General features: G+C 47.0%; 1 protein-coding gene across 1 annotated transcript in view; it reads right to left on the reverse strand.

Annotated features, from left to right (window-relative positions):
• Positions 1-14,432, reverse strand: part of HCK (HCK proto-oncogene, Src family tyrosine kinase) — a 216,870-nt gene extending 202,438 nt beyond the window's left edge. The window contains exon 1 of the mRNA XM_086932677.1: positions 14,190-14,432. The gene's annotated coding sequence lies outside the window, so the exon portion shown is untranslated. The remainder of the gene's footprint in view (positions 1-14,189) is intronic.
• Between the last annotated feature and the right edge of the window lie 804 nt (positions 14,433-15,236).

The following is a 15,236-nucleotide window of genomic DNA, read 5'->3' on the forward strand; positions in this document are numbered from 1 at the left end:
CCCTCTTGAAGGCCTGTCTCCCGCTGCCTCGTTCGCCCGCAGCCGCAGCCTGCCCGGCTCATCAATATTTATCAAAGGCAGCCGCGCATTCTGCAGCTTCCCGCCTTTTATTGTTGCCCATATTTCCACTTTATTGTCTTCTCAGACCGTGCATGGGGCAATCGGTCCCTCTTGATTCGATATTATAAATCTGCCGGAGATGCGTCTCCTTCAATGTAATCACAGACGGATATACGATAAATCCAGTTCCCTGTGGACTTCCAGCGCCCCCGAGCCTCTCGGAGCGTGTGCCCACCGCTGCGCCGCCCTTGTAGTACCCTCCCCTTCCCGCCGTGTCGCATTTCTCCTCCCCCCTCCCCTCTCTTCCCTCCGTCTTGTCTTGTGAGTCTCTGTAACTGTACCCCGCCTTTCACCCATCCTGTAGTCATGTAAAACAACTCCTCGGGTTACAGCTCCTGTTTCCGAGATCTTTCTGTAACTCGTGCCACTTTCTTTTATTTAATGTTCGTGCCTTTCTTCCCATGCATAGGGTTGGCATAAGCGCTGCACATTTTAGGAAGCAGTATAACAAAGCATAATGTTTAGGGTTAAACACCATTCAAGCAAGCAGTGTGACGTAGCATCGTGTTCCCTGTTTCCCTCGCTCCAATTCCCTATAGTATTCCCTCTCCCCCATGCCCTGTCATTCCCTCTTCAGTTGTGTCGCAGCGATTTAAACATGTCTTAAACGCAATAAGCACTATGCAAGCCAATACATTACATAAAGTGACATCTTCCCCGCGCCGCTTCTGTGTACCTTTTCCCTTCAGATGCAGCGCTTTGACCCTATCTACATGCGGCATAAGCACTATCTATGCAAACTGCTGACATATTACATCGGGTTCTCCTGTTCCCTCTCTCCAATTTCTTCTCTCATTCCACTTGTTTCTCCTCACCCCTACTGCTTCCTTAAAGTACTACGGTGCACTAAAAATGTAGGGCAACTTTCGTGCCGTATAAGCAGCCAACGTGACATAACTCCTCTCTTCCCTCTCTCCGGCTCCCTCCTGTGTCTACTCCTTCTCTTGCTTGCCCCCGCTCTGCGCATGCGCCAACTGTTAGCAAGCGTTTTTATTAACAAAAGGAAAACATAGTCTAGTCTGGGAAACACAGAGGCGGGTAACAAGGGGATCCTCTAGCAGCCATGAGTGCATGAAGCTCCCCACACACTCCAGACCCAGATGTGTATGATTGCGACAGAGATGACGCGAAGAGGCTAAACATTAAGACGTCACACGGGTGCTGGATCTGAAGATACGGGAAGGGAGAATACCAACGAGATTCATGCTGAAATAGAAATGTAAACTTTCAGCGCCGATCAAACCATTCAAAAATGTCTCCCTTGCAATGCCTGGTGCGAGAGTGAGTCTTTGTATGTCAGAGACTGACAGAGACGTGGTAACATTGGCGAACCCAGGGGCTTTAAGTGGGCCGGGTTCTGCCGGTGCTCAACAGCTGCATGTCTAAAAACCAGGTGCCAGACTACTGCAAGCTTCCATCCACACGCAGGCTCTCCTGCACACCAACGTCATTCTTTTCGTGTGACCCGCCACAGACCGACCTTTCTACAGGGCTGAGGAGGGGGTGGGGGCAGCAGGGCGTCCTTTGCAAAAGGTTTTAAACTGTACAGTAACCCCATTCCATCACTCGCCTCACTCTTCCCTTGTCACCCCACTCTCTCACTTGCTCCTCTCATTTGCTTTGCTTCCCCACCATGTCCTCTAACGTGTGCCTTCCCCTCCCCTCCCCTCCCCCGCGGCTCACCCCACCTCTTCTCGTTTTCCCCTCGCCCTCCCCCTCCTCCCTCAGCGCTCTCCTGCACACCAACGTCATTCTTTTCGTGTGACCCGCCACAGACCGACCTTTCTACAGGGCTGAGGAGGGGGTGGGGGCAGCAGGGCGTCCTTTGCAAAAGGTTTTAAACTGTACAGTAACCCCATTCCATCACTCGCTTCACTCTTCCCTTGTCACCCCACTCTCTCACTTGCTCCTCTCATTTGCTTTGCTTCCCCACCATGTCCTCTAACGTGTGCCTTCCCCTCCCCTCCCCTCCCCCGCGGCTCACCCCACCTCTTCTCGTTTTCCCCTCGCCCTCCCCCTCCTCCCTCAGCCATCGCTCCCATCTCTCTTTGATCTGAGTGAAACTATTAATGGGGTCTCTTAAAGAAATGCACAGGATTCTCTGGCAGCAGTATATTTTAAATTGTACACCAAAATTCATCAAGTTGTATACTTGTAGGGTCTCTTTGTAACACTCACACTCACTCACCCTCACCCTCACTCACCTTCACCCTCAACCCCTCACCCTCACTCACCCCCCCCTCACCCTCAACCCCTCACCCTCCCTCACCCTCACTCACCCTCAACCCCTCACCCTCACTCACCCTCAACCCCTCACCCTCACTCACCCTCAACCCCTCACCCTCACCCTCAACCCCTCACCCTGAACCCCTCACCCTCACTCACCCACACTCACCCCCACTCACCCTCACTCACACTCACCCACCCTCACTCACACTCACCCCCACTCACCCTCACTCACACTCACCCACCCTCACTCACCCTCACTCACCCTCACTCACCCTCACTCACCCTCACCCTCAACCCCTCACTCACCCTCAACCCCTCACCCTCACCCACCCTCAACCCCTCACCCTCACTCACCCTCAACCCCTCACTCACCCTCAACCCCTCACTCACCCTCACTCACCCTCAACCCCTCACTCACCCTCACTCACCCTCAACCCCTCACTCACCCTCACTCACCCTCACTCACCCTCACTCACCCTCACCCTCAACCCCTCACTCACCCTCACTCACCCTCACTCACCCTCAACCCCTCACCCACCCTCAACCCCTCACCCACCCTCAACCCCTCACCCTCACTCACCCTCAACCCCTCACTCACCCTCACTCACCCTCAACCCCTCACTCACCCTCACTCACCCTCAACCCCTCACTCACCCTCAACCCCTCACTCACCCTCACTCACCCTCAACCCCTCAGCCTCACCCTCACTCACCCTCAACCCCTCACCCTCACTCACCCTCACTCACCCTCATGCTAAAGATTTACCAAAAAACCCATAAACAATTCTAAAAGCACTAACTCTAATGCTGCGAGACCTATTGCATTTCTAATGCTTGTTTGTTTCAGCTGTTCAGTAGTACTTTAGGGCTGGATCTTTCTATGTGTCCAACTCCACCTAATTTCTTCTTTTTCTGTTAGAAAGTGGATGTTGGTTGTTATACTCCACTCAGTTGAAGTATCTTGAGGCGATACTGTTCATTCCTCTTTCTAGTATCTTCACAGTCAATGGGCTTTTATGTGCTGGTTTCTGTTCATCCAGTTAAAAACTTGGTTCCTGATCAATTCTGGAGGACTCAAGTACTAATATATATTTTTTTCAAATTTTTTTTTCTCAGTTGCAGTTACCCTATGATGGAGGACGGTCGTGGAAGAGAACCTGGGAGAATACAACATTCCTGAAAACTTAAAATCAGGCAAGCATTGGATGCTGACAGACTACAAATAAGAAGGCCTACATCAATGCATTTAAGTAAATAACCAATGGGACCACGACCCTCCTTTCAAAAATTTGAAAAACATTTTTTGAAAAAAATATGTATTGGTACTTGAGTCCTCCAGAATTGATCAGGAACCAAGTTTTTAACTGGATGAACAGAAACCAGCAAATAAAAGCCCATTGACTGTGAAGATACTAGAAAGAGGAATGAACAGTATCGCCTCAAGATACTTCAACTGAGTGGAGTATAACAACCAACATCCACTTTCTAACAGAAAAAGAAGAAATTAGGTGGAGTTGGACACATCGAAAGATCCAGGCCTAAAGTACTACTGAACAGCTGAAACAAAAAACAGGTTTCCAGTACCATACATATAAGTCAAGCTGCAACATGAATTGTATCTAAAAATTGTTTTTAATATAAGAAAGCATTGTCCTGAAGAAGGTGACCAACCTTTTCACCGAAACGCCGCGTCAACAGTTTTCTTGCTTTTCAAATTGTTTTTTAATAATATGGAATTCATGTTTTAATAAAGTGTATGAAAAATTGTTTTTAACAGAATACTGATAAACAAACAGATCAGCTCTTCTTTTTATAATAAAAATGTTGAATATAAAATGCAAAACCTTTCCTTACCTCATTTTTGTTGAAAGTTGTCTCTAAATAAGAATACTTAAGGGTTGAAATAGAATTGCTTAGAATTGTTTAGACCAATGTTAGATCTGTGAATTTGTTATTTTGTGGTGTGTAACTCCAAACATTGACCATACTTACGTGTTACCATAGAACGAGGTTTAGCAGGGGGACTATTCAGTTAGTCTCATCTGCTACTAAAAATTAGGAAAAGGGATCCCTTTGATATTTGTTGATTACAAACCCTTTCCCTTCTTCGTTAAAGGGTGTCTCCCAATACACATTTTTAACTCTGGCAGTAACACCACATACTGAGTAGATTGAGGGTGGCAGGCTGAGGGTACATGAAAGCGCGCCTTCTTATGGGCATGAAGTTCCAACAGGACCTCGAGCAGAGCCAGGCTTCAGGCACAAGTCCGTCTCAAGCTTTCAGTGAGTCCCTGATCTCTTGCTGGAAGAGTGAGGACAAAGGTTTACCTGCCAATGATGAAGCAGGTACAGTGACACCAGGGGCCAAGCCTGTGAACAGCCTTCTCGATTGGGGTCTCTGTGGGGGTTCTGAGAGTGTTTATGTATGTTAGTTTGTGTAAGATGTGCCAAATAATGTACTGTAGGATGGGGCATGCATTATTATTAGGGCTCCCGGTTTTATGGTATTTATTTTTTCTACATTTCCGTCTGTATTTATCCATATTTATTTTTTGCTAATTTTGTCTGTATTTATCCATTTTTATTCTGTGTTTTCTGTATAAATGAAGCTGCCATGGGTATTTTTCCACATTTATTTGACTGATAAATATATATTTGCATTTGAATGCCCAAAAGGCTTCAGCAGTATGCAGTGCAATAGTGTTATCTGAAAACACTTGCATTGCAGAATAGCATAAATAACTGAATATCTGCACTTAATTAAGCTCAATTTGGAAATGTATTGTTTTTTTCCACCTCCCCTACCTCTCAATCTGTACACCTACTTACCTGGCACTCATGATTGACAGTAGAAAAAAACATTCAAAGAAGACATATTTTCTGTATTTAAAAATAAATACAGACAGGAAAAAAAAAGTTTTCTGTCTGTATTTATCTGTAAAAATCAGTAAAAACGGAAAACTCGGAGCCCTAATTATTATTCATATAGTGCCAGTACGTGCCTCATCGGATGAGCAGCCACGAGGGCGAGGGAATCATAAATGTCTCCCCGGGTACCTATAAATTAATGTGGAATTACAATGCCTATTAGAGTAAGGGCCTGATTGACAAAGGTAAACACAATTGGGTAACTTTAGTATTTTTTGTATTCACAAACGTCAATTTTATTTTTTCTAACTAATTTTACGACTGGAGATGCCACAGTCAGGGGCAGAAAGCAACACTCATAAAAAGATGAAACAGGCCTATCTTTTTACGTGCGTATTCTCCGCCATGAGTGGGAAGTATCCACAGTTATAAAATTACTATTAGTAAAATGAAACTTGTAGTTTATGAATACCAACAAAATAGTAAACATAGTTTACCTTTTGTGAATCAGGCGCCAAGCGTGCATGTCTGTTTTCTGCCAGATGCTGCGATAAAGTAAATAACCGTGTTTTCTCAAGTAAGATATTGTGTTGGGCTGAATTTATTTTCACCAGTATGGAAGAGGTTCAAATGTGAGCTTTTCATATTCTGATATCTTGTTACAGTACATTCCCAGATTATAGTTAGGGGCCACTGAAATTATCCAAATTATGGCTCTGGTGTTTTCTGCTTATTTATGAATTTGCCGCATTTGCCACATAATCTATCATCTGCTGCAAATCTGCAGATTAAACAAGCACTGGCGTTGCCAATAGGTCTCGCATTAGGAAAGTGTGAGCTATTGGTATTGTAAATGACAATTATTTTTTTTAATATGTGTTTGCATTGAAAATATATAAATTAATGGCATTGCTATTTACAAAGCCAATAGCTTACACTTTCCTAATGCGAGTCCTATTGGCTATGGGAATGCTTGTTGTTAGCCAGCAAGGACAGTGCTGTTGTGGTGCTGAGTGATGCTGTTATGGTGCTCAGTGATGTGGTGGTGTATTAAAGTGATGTGGTGGTGTCCGTGAGTGATGAGGTGGTGTCCGTGAGTGATGAGGTGGTGTCCGTGAGTGATGAGGTGGTGTCCGTGAGTGATGAGGTGGTGTCCCAGAGTGGTGTGGTGGTGTCCCTGAGTGGTGTGGTGGTATCCCTGATTGATTTTGTGGTGTACATCAGTGATGTGGTGGTGTCCCAGAGTGATGTGGTGGTGTCCCCGAGTGGTGTGGTGGTGTCCCCGAGTGGTGTGGTGGTGTCCCCGAGTGGTGTGGTGGTGTCCCCGAGTGGTGTGGTGGTGTCCCCGAGTGGTGTGGTGGTGTCCCCGAGTGGTGTGGTGGTGTCCCCGAGTGGTGTGGTGGTGTCCCCGAGTGGTGTGGTGGTGTCCCCGAGTGGTGTGGTGGTGTCCCTGAGTGGTGCGGTGGTGTCCCTGAGTGGTGCGGTGGTGTCCCTGAGTAGTGTGGTGGTGTCCCTGAGACACACAGGTGGGGGGAGGGCAGCCGATCCGGGCTGACTCACCGGCGGACTAAATTTACACTAAATATTAGTGTATTGGGAAGAAAACTGTTTTTATTAAAGATTTGTCAAATAAGATAGCATCGTTATTAGGAGCACCGCCAGTGCGGGAGGAACATTCTATTTACAATGAATCGGCTCTACGGCAGGTGTAGTATTGGCAATGAAACGTAGTGTTCCTTGATGCGCGGAGGGGGGTTTTAAGATACTGCAGGAGTCTGCAGGGGGGGCGCCGTGAGCTGGAGGTCTTGCGGGGGTGAGCGAGGGCTGAGGGGAAGGGTTATGACTGAGTCTGGGTAGTTAGAGGGGGAGCTGGGTAGTTTCCTAGGGTTATAGTGCGATGGCATCTGGTGTTTTGAAGGGTCCATGAAGAAACGGCGGAGTTCTGTGGTGGTCGGGATGAGGGGATGTGGCGGACAGTAAGGGGGTCTGCAAGGACCGGAGGAGAGGGCGAGCAGCCCGGGACGAGAGAGCTGCAACGCGAGGATGTGGATGCCGGGGGGGGGGGGGGGGGGGGTTGGTGGGAGTCTGCGATGATCAGGAGCGGGGGAGGGGGGTCCTGGGGGCTTTGATGTGAGAGATAAATTAGGGGCGGGGTGGACTCTGGCAGGGGAGGGAACATGGCCTGGAGAGAGGCCGAAGGGAGGCCGGATGGGGGCGGGAGTGCAATTAACATGGTGTAAACGGTCCGAATTCAACGTAATGTGGGGGCTCTGTGGTCTCTGTTCCTCACAGAGTCTGGGTAGTTAGAGGGGGAGCTGGGTAGTTTCCTAGGGTTATAGTGCGATGGCATCTGGTGTTTTGAAGGGTCCATGAAGAAACGGCGGAGTTCTGTGGTGGGCGGGATGAGGGGATGTGGCGGACAGTAAGGGGGTCTGCAAGGACCGAAGGAGAGGGCGAGCAGCCCGGGACGAGAGAGCTGCAACGCGAGGATGTGGATGACGGGGGGGGGGGGGTTGGTGGGAGTCTGCGATGATCAGGAGCGGGGGAGGGCGTGAGGCTGTGGGGAAAAAGGCATAATTGAATGTTCTGTGAACGTGCATGGGTGAGAAAGTGAGATCTGCCCTCTGTGACTGAAGCCTGCTGTTTGGAGGTAGGGAGGGAGGGCGCGCGGGGAGGCTGAGAGATACCGGAAGAACAAATACATGATTGGAGAAAAGGAGGGAGGAGAGCACGACGAAGAAAACAACAGACATCACGAGAGAAGAGAAAGTGGGGAAGACTGAGGAAAAATTGAACTAGGGACGGACAGCCACAAGCTGCGAGGTCTCCGGCTCTGTCACTGCCCTTCTGCTACGACGAATGTTGCCATACCATGCTCTCAGGGCGGAACTGAAGTGCATGGCTGTGGTTTTAAGATACTGCAGGAGTCTGCAGGGGGGGCGCCGTGAGCTGGAGGTCTTGCGGGGGTGAGCGAGGGCTGAGGGGAAGGGTTATGACTGAGTCTGGGTAGTTAGAGGGGGAGCTGGGTAGTTTCCTAGGGTTATAGTGCGATGGCATCTGGTGTTTTGAAGGGTCCATGAAGAAACGGCGGAGTTCTGTGGTGGTCGGGATGAGGGGATGTGGCGGACAGTAAGGGGGTCTGCAAGGACCGAAGGAGAGGGCGAGCAGCCCGGGACGAGAGAGCTGCAACGCGAGGATGTGGATGCGGGGGGGGGGGGGTTGGTGGGAGTCTGCGATGATCAGGAGCGGGGGAGGGGGTCCTGGGGGCTTTGATGTGAGAGATAAATTAGGGGCGGGGTGGACTCTGGCAGGGGAGGGAACATGGCCTGGAGAGAGGCCGAAGGGAAGCCGGATGGGGGCGGGAGTGCAATTAACATGGTGTAAACGGTCCGAATTCAACGTAATGTGGGGGCTCTGTGGTCTCTGTTCCTCACAGAGTCTGGGTAGTTAGAGGGGAAGCTGGGTAGTTTCCTAGGGTTATAGTGCGATGGCATCTGGTGTTTTGAAGGGTCCATGAAGAAACGGCGGAGTTCTGTGGTGGGCGGGATGAGGGGATGTGGCGGACAGTAAGGGGGTCTGCAAGGACCGAAGGAGAGGGCGAGCAGCCCGGGACGAGAGAGCTGCAACGCGAGGATGTGGATGACGGGGGGGGGGGGGGTTGGTGGGAGTCTGCGATGATCAGGAGCGGGGGAGGGGGTGAGGCTGTGGGGAAAAAGCCATAATTGAATGTTCCGTGAACGTGCATGGGTGAGAAAGTGAGATCTGCCCTCTGTGACTGAAGCCTGCTGTTTGGAGGTAGGGAGGGAGGGCGCGCAGGGAGGCTGAGAGATACCGGAAGAACAAATACATGATTGGAGAAAAGGAGGGAGGAGAGCACGACGAAGAAAACAACAGACATCACGAGAGAGAAAAAGTGGGGAAGACTGAGGAAAAATTGAACCAGGGACGGACCGCCACAAGCTGCGAGGTCTCCGGCTCTGTCACTGCCCTTCTGCTACGACGAATGTTGCCATACCATGCTCTCAGGGCGGAACTGAAGTGCATGGCTGTGATTGCGTGGAGAGAGAGGGGAGGTGCTGGTGTGGGAGGGGGAGGCGGAACTGAAGTGCATGCCTGTGATTGCGTGGAGAGAGAGGGGAGGTGTGGGAGGGGCTTGCATGCGGATTGGGAGAGAAGCCTGATGGGGGCTGGAGAGCCTGGTGGGTGGGCGTGAATGAGAGGAGGACTGGGCTGGGCTTGCATGCGGATTGGGAGAGGAGAGAAGCCTGATGGGGGCGGGAGAGCCTGGTGGGTGGGCGTGAATGAGGGGAGGACTGGGCTGGGCTTGCATGCGGATTGGGAGAGAAGCCTGATGGGGGCGGGAGAGCCTGGTGGGTGGGCGTGAATGAGGGGAGGACTGGGCTGGGCTTGCATGCGATGCGCGTGCATGTTGACGGGCACTGCATGAAAACCGCGGGCTGAAAGCCCTTTGGTTTGACGAGAAAATAGCCGACTTGAATTCTCCCCATTTCCCATTCCTGCGGAATGGTAAAGGCTCGACCTAAAAAATGTCTATAGCTCAAATGCATCTAAAGTTACTAGAAAATGCAAAAAAACATATTGCAGTGCAGTTGAAGACCCTGGAAAAATGTTGACCAGTCACCTTTCGGGTGCTTAATGTAATACTTGTGTGTTAAATTTGTACTAATAAGGGGCAACCTAGAACCCAGACAAAGTAAAAAAGTGTGAACAAAAATGTCAAAATAATGAAGTAATACTATAAAAAAACGTCACAGCGCTACCCAACATAATTTGCCTTTAGGTGCTGCACAATGTAGTCCACTCTGCCGCATAATTTGGTCCTCTCCTGTCGCATAAATGCAGTGGCCCTGGTTATAGTGATACTATTTGTCTAACCACATCTACTTGCAATGGGACTGATCATAATTCAGTTCAATAAAGGGCTACCACAGGTAAGGCAATGTGGCATTATATACACACAGTGGCATTAATATTAATTATCTAGACTTAACTCAGAACTATATAAACCGCACCAAGAATCTTCGTCTTGTCATCGACAGCAAACTCTGCATCACAGCTCAAGTCAACGTCATCATTGCCTTACGCTTCCACATACTGTAGATGCTAAGGAAGATTTTCAAATGGCTCCCAGTCAACACCCAGAAAATCATCACCCACACTCTTGCCACCAGCACACTAGACTACAAGAATACCCTCTACACCTGGATCAACAAACATCTCATCAGGAGGCTACAGAACATCAGAACTAGGCAGCCAGAATGACTCTGAAACTCACACGACACTCACACATCTGACCTCATCTCAAGGAGCTACACTGGCTACCCACACACAAAGGAGCACATTTCAAACCCCTCACTCAAACTTCCAAGGCACCCTGGCTCAGCATGCCTCAACAATACCATCTGCTTTCACAAAACTTCCAGACACCTCCGCCCCGGCAGGACTCCTATTTGCACACATCCCACGCATATGGAAAACCAGATCTGGGGATTAAGCCCTCTCCTACGTTGCTCCTAAAGCATGAAAAGTCTCCTCCTTACTTCTTGAACTCCACAAGATGCTGAAGACCTGCCTTTTCAAGTAGTCACTTTAGGCACTTGCTCAGCACCAGGATACACTCCTGGGTGAGAGAGTGCTTTATCAATCAAAATCACATGACCTGACCTAACCAGAGAGAAGCAAATGCACTTTATGGAGCATTCACTTCACATTGGGACAAAACCCAACCATGTCTGAAGTATTCTGCTAGTCTGGATGACTGCTTTTGTTTCCTATGTTGTGTGCTTGCTTGCCTCTGCGCCCGCATCCTTACTATGGAGCAGGCTCAGAGGAATAGTGACTCCCTAATTTGTGTGGGGGCACGCCACATGCAAATGAGGGAACGCCCTCTGAATATGGCACCGGCTGTGCATGTGCGCCAGCGAAATCAGTATTACAGAAGGGGCTGCAGATGCTCTGTGACCGGGCCACTCTGTGCAATACAGCCCCAGAAGGTTACCTGTTTGACTGCAGTTACTAGCTTTACACTTGTCAGGCATGAACACTGCTCTGAGTTGTCAACAAGGTTTTATTTTTTCCAAATGTGTTGATGTTTTTTAGACTTTTTTTTAATCAATGAAAATACACCGCAAGAGAATGACATAAAAATAAACAGTTACAAAGTTCACAGTGTGTAAAGGAATTGGTGTTGTGCGAATTGCAAAGAGTAAGTAGGCAGTCTTCCTGTTGCAAATGTCAAGGCTTAGGTGTGGTAGCAGGGACCTCGTTAAGCTTGAACTACTATTACACGCTGCTTGGCGTCCTGGTGCTTGTGTTGATGCCTGATGAGTATAGACATCAGTTCTTAGTCTCAAATAACTACGGGCCAGATTCATCAAGCATCCATTTTGCGATTCCTTATTAGCGAAAAATAAGGAATCGCTAATAAGGAATAGCAAAATGGAATGCATCAAGCAATCACTATAAAAATAGCGATTCCTTAGAATTCCTTAATTGCGACTCGCAAATTGCGAGTCGCAATTAATGAATACCTCCCCATTAATTCCTATGGGCCTAGAGGCCCATAGGAATGAATTTGAAGACAATCTCAATTTGCGAATCGCAATTAGCGATTCGCAAATTGAGATTGCGAGTTCAAGGGTGCAGGGGTGTCCAAAGGACACCCTGTTACACCCCTGAATGTGATCTGTACACATATGTTGCGCACACACATGCCCTTAGGGCATGTGTGTGCGCAACATGAAACTTTGAAAAATGCACAAAAGTGCATTTTTCAAAGTTTTTGCAAATTACCATGAAGTTGTACTTCGTGGTAATTTGCGTGCCCTATTAGCGAATTCGCTATTTTTGATACTTTCATGCATTGCATTTAAGGAATCTCAATTTGAGATTCCTTAAATGCAAACAATCGCAATTTAGCGAATTCTCTATTTGCGATTTTTGCATTTGGGATGATGCATCCCAAATGCAAAAATTGCACTCGCAAAGGGCCAGATTCTGAGAATCTGGCCCTTTTGCGAGCGCATTTCGCTTGATGCATCTGGCCCTACATGCACTGTATGCCTGTTCGGAAGATGCAACGTAAATCCCAGGCTTGTAGCCTACCTCCAGAATGGACAAAATTTGGCCCACATTGGGCCACCTGAACACACCCTTGGCCCAGCCAGATAAAAAATCCTGGAACCAGGCCTGGACAGGGGTTGTTAGCACTATACATAAATGCAATTACAATGCAATGTAATACAGACAACTACACTCCGTTACAAAACACGCGGAACAGAAACAATGCCTCCACAGAAAGAAAGGCCACGATAGGGATAAGTGCACGCCTGCACAAACAGTGCACACAGACAGTAATGCACACATGCATACAGACTGTAAAAAAATATTAATCTTAATGGTACCAGCCACAGATTTCCATACACTTGCATCTTGTAAGAGCCTCGTCGGTCTCACTCACAAATTCACTTAAAATGTCAAGGGTGTCTTTTTGTCTTTTTGGAGAGCCACCTTCACCAGAGTCAAAAATATTCATGAAAAATTTAAATAATATCTGCAAGTAATACTGGTTAGAGGACTAATGTTAGAGTGTTTCGTGTTTGTGGTATTGTGTTTGCATGGCTGCCATTAGGGTTCAAAAGGTCCATAGCGCCAAGAAACCGCCAGGTAAAAGCGCGCTTTACAAGTGTTTTTAAATTCAAAATTCAAAATTAAAGTCTGTTTGTCTTTTCATGTTCCTAGCTAAATTTATATGATTGTTTTATGATGTTTTACCACACATCTAGTCTATCGTAGTCCACTAATCGCGAACAATATTTGTACATAGAACTGGCATTGCTTGTATATAAATTACACATGAAGATTTTTGAATCAGTCTTTAATTGCTCATTAGAAATTCATCTTTTCTTGTTTCGAAAGGCTGATCTCAATTAAAATGAAGGGTGGTCCCGAAAGGTAAGAGTACTAGGGTCACCCCCAGCTCTTGAGCATCAGGAAGAGTAGAGTCCCCAGTTCCCTAGTCCTACACATGCCCTGAACTCTCTGACCTTCAATTATCTCTTCAATAGTAACTGACTACTCAGGGAGAGGGGTCCATTGGTCCTACTGAGTGATCATTTAAGGGGAGATGGGCTTTAGGACATTCAATGGTAGTAGTAAGATGATGGGGTCAGGTACCTTAGTATCTGCAGGTGTTAATCTATTACATTACAACTGCCATTTTCACACTATGTTATGTTATGTTACGAGCATTTATTACGCGCACAGCTGCTCCAGCAAAGGAGCGTCCCGGCGCCTGACAAGGAAGCCACATAACACAACTTAAAAGACTGGGCAAGTAAAAGGGAAAAGACTAAGGGAACAAGAAAGTCTTAAGTCACTACATTTGCAGACAGGACACTATGAGACTGCAGACTAAAAAGTGTAAAAATGAAATAAAACAAGGCAACATACGGGCGTAGCTTGGTTCACTAAGATTGGGGGCAGAGGGTGAACTTTAGATTTCCCAACAATCCTGCTGGTATATCTGGTTAACATACATTATTTGAGAAGCAGTGCGCGAGGGGGGCTTACCGGGCAGTGGAAAGGGAGAGCAGTGCAGATTGTTAGCAGTACTTAAAAGAAAACATTTTGTAAAATAACCAACATTTTTTAAAAGCTTCATAACAGAGAGGAGTGAGTGTGTGTGTTTTGGTCTGTGTGTGCATGTAAAAATCCTAGGCAAAATCTGACAGACACCTCACCATACCCAACTGAAAGCACCCGTACCCCACTATTTACTGACAAATACATTTATTAAGGTGGTGTAACAACCCAAACAACCCACTCATCCCGTAGCTAAGCCCCTGGCAACAGGCCTTTTCCAGCTATGCACCCCGTATCTGGAGCAATACCCCCTTATTCATTAGAACTGCCTCACCACTGCTCCAATTCAGGAACAAGCCAAAGACTCACCTCTTTAAAGAATGCTACATCACGATGCAATAAGTGTACACCAATCAGCTATGTCTTCTATCACTCGTTGACTTTGTGCTTGTCTTTGACTTTGTACATCGCTGCCTTTTGGCTAGGTTCAGACGATAAAACCCCATATACATATACACTACACAGTGTCCGTCAGTGATCTCATGCCTTTGTCGAATATGCATCTTCAGTCTATCATCGAATAAGAGGAACTAAGCTCTTCTCTCATTTCCCAACAAGAGGGTTTTTCGTGTTGGTTTATATTTGTGACGACACATTGGGAAGTAGGCTTCCTGTTTAGCTCTGAAATTGGGAAATCAAGTTCAGGGAAATGACGATAGAGAATAGGGCACCCCTAATTTACATAATCTGAACATTGCAGAATTCAGCAGGGCATTGATAAATCACAGGCTGACCAAGATGTCATCACCCAGTATGACCAGAAAGGGCAAAAGAATCAGGAAGTCATAATAACCAATCTAGTCAAGTGGGTTGTTGACGTAGCAGCATCACGACCGGGTCAAACTTGGATTATGAAAGGAGAAAGAGTTCATGCCAACAAAAAGTTTAAAAAAAAAGAAATTATTTAGAAGATGGTCATTATAAATTTGGATAAATTAATATTTTTTAATATATTGACACCTCTGAGTCTTAGGTTGCATTTGCATCCACCGTCATTTGCATGAGTGTTTCTATTACCCATGTTTCAAGAAGAAAATCCTGTGGTTTGTGTTTATATGTAGGCCCTGTTGTGAGAGTGAGCATGTAAGTGAAAGTCCAGAATATTGCACTAATCCAACGGTGGACATGTTGTCATCAGTGCCAGATAACCAAATAGGCAAAGTTGGCACCGGCCTATGGGCCCCGCTCCTTTTAGGGGCCCTGTGACAATATGTCAAAATAATATTGATTTGATCTTGAAAGAAAATTACAATCAAGCTGTCCTAAATATTGTTTCCAAAAGATAGAAAAAAATTAATCAACTCAAAGAAAAGAAAACTTTACATTAAAGACTCTATAGATTTTTTAGGCATTAAT

Source organism: Lissotriton vulgaris, chromosome 7, assembly GCF_964263255.1.
Source record: "Lissotriton vulgaris chromosome 7, aLisVul1.2, whole genome shotgun sequence".
Taxonomy (NCBI): Eukaryota; Metazoa; Chordata; class Amphibia; order Caudata; family Salamandridae; genus Lissotriton; species Lissotriton vulgaris.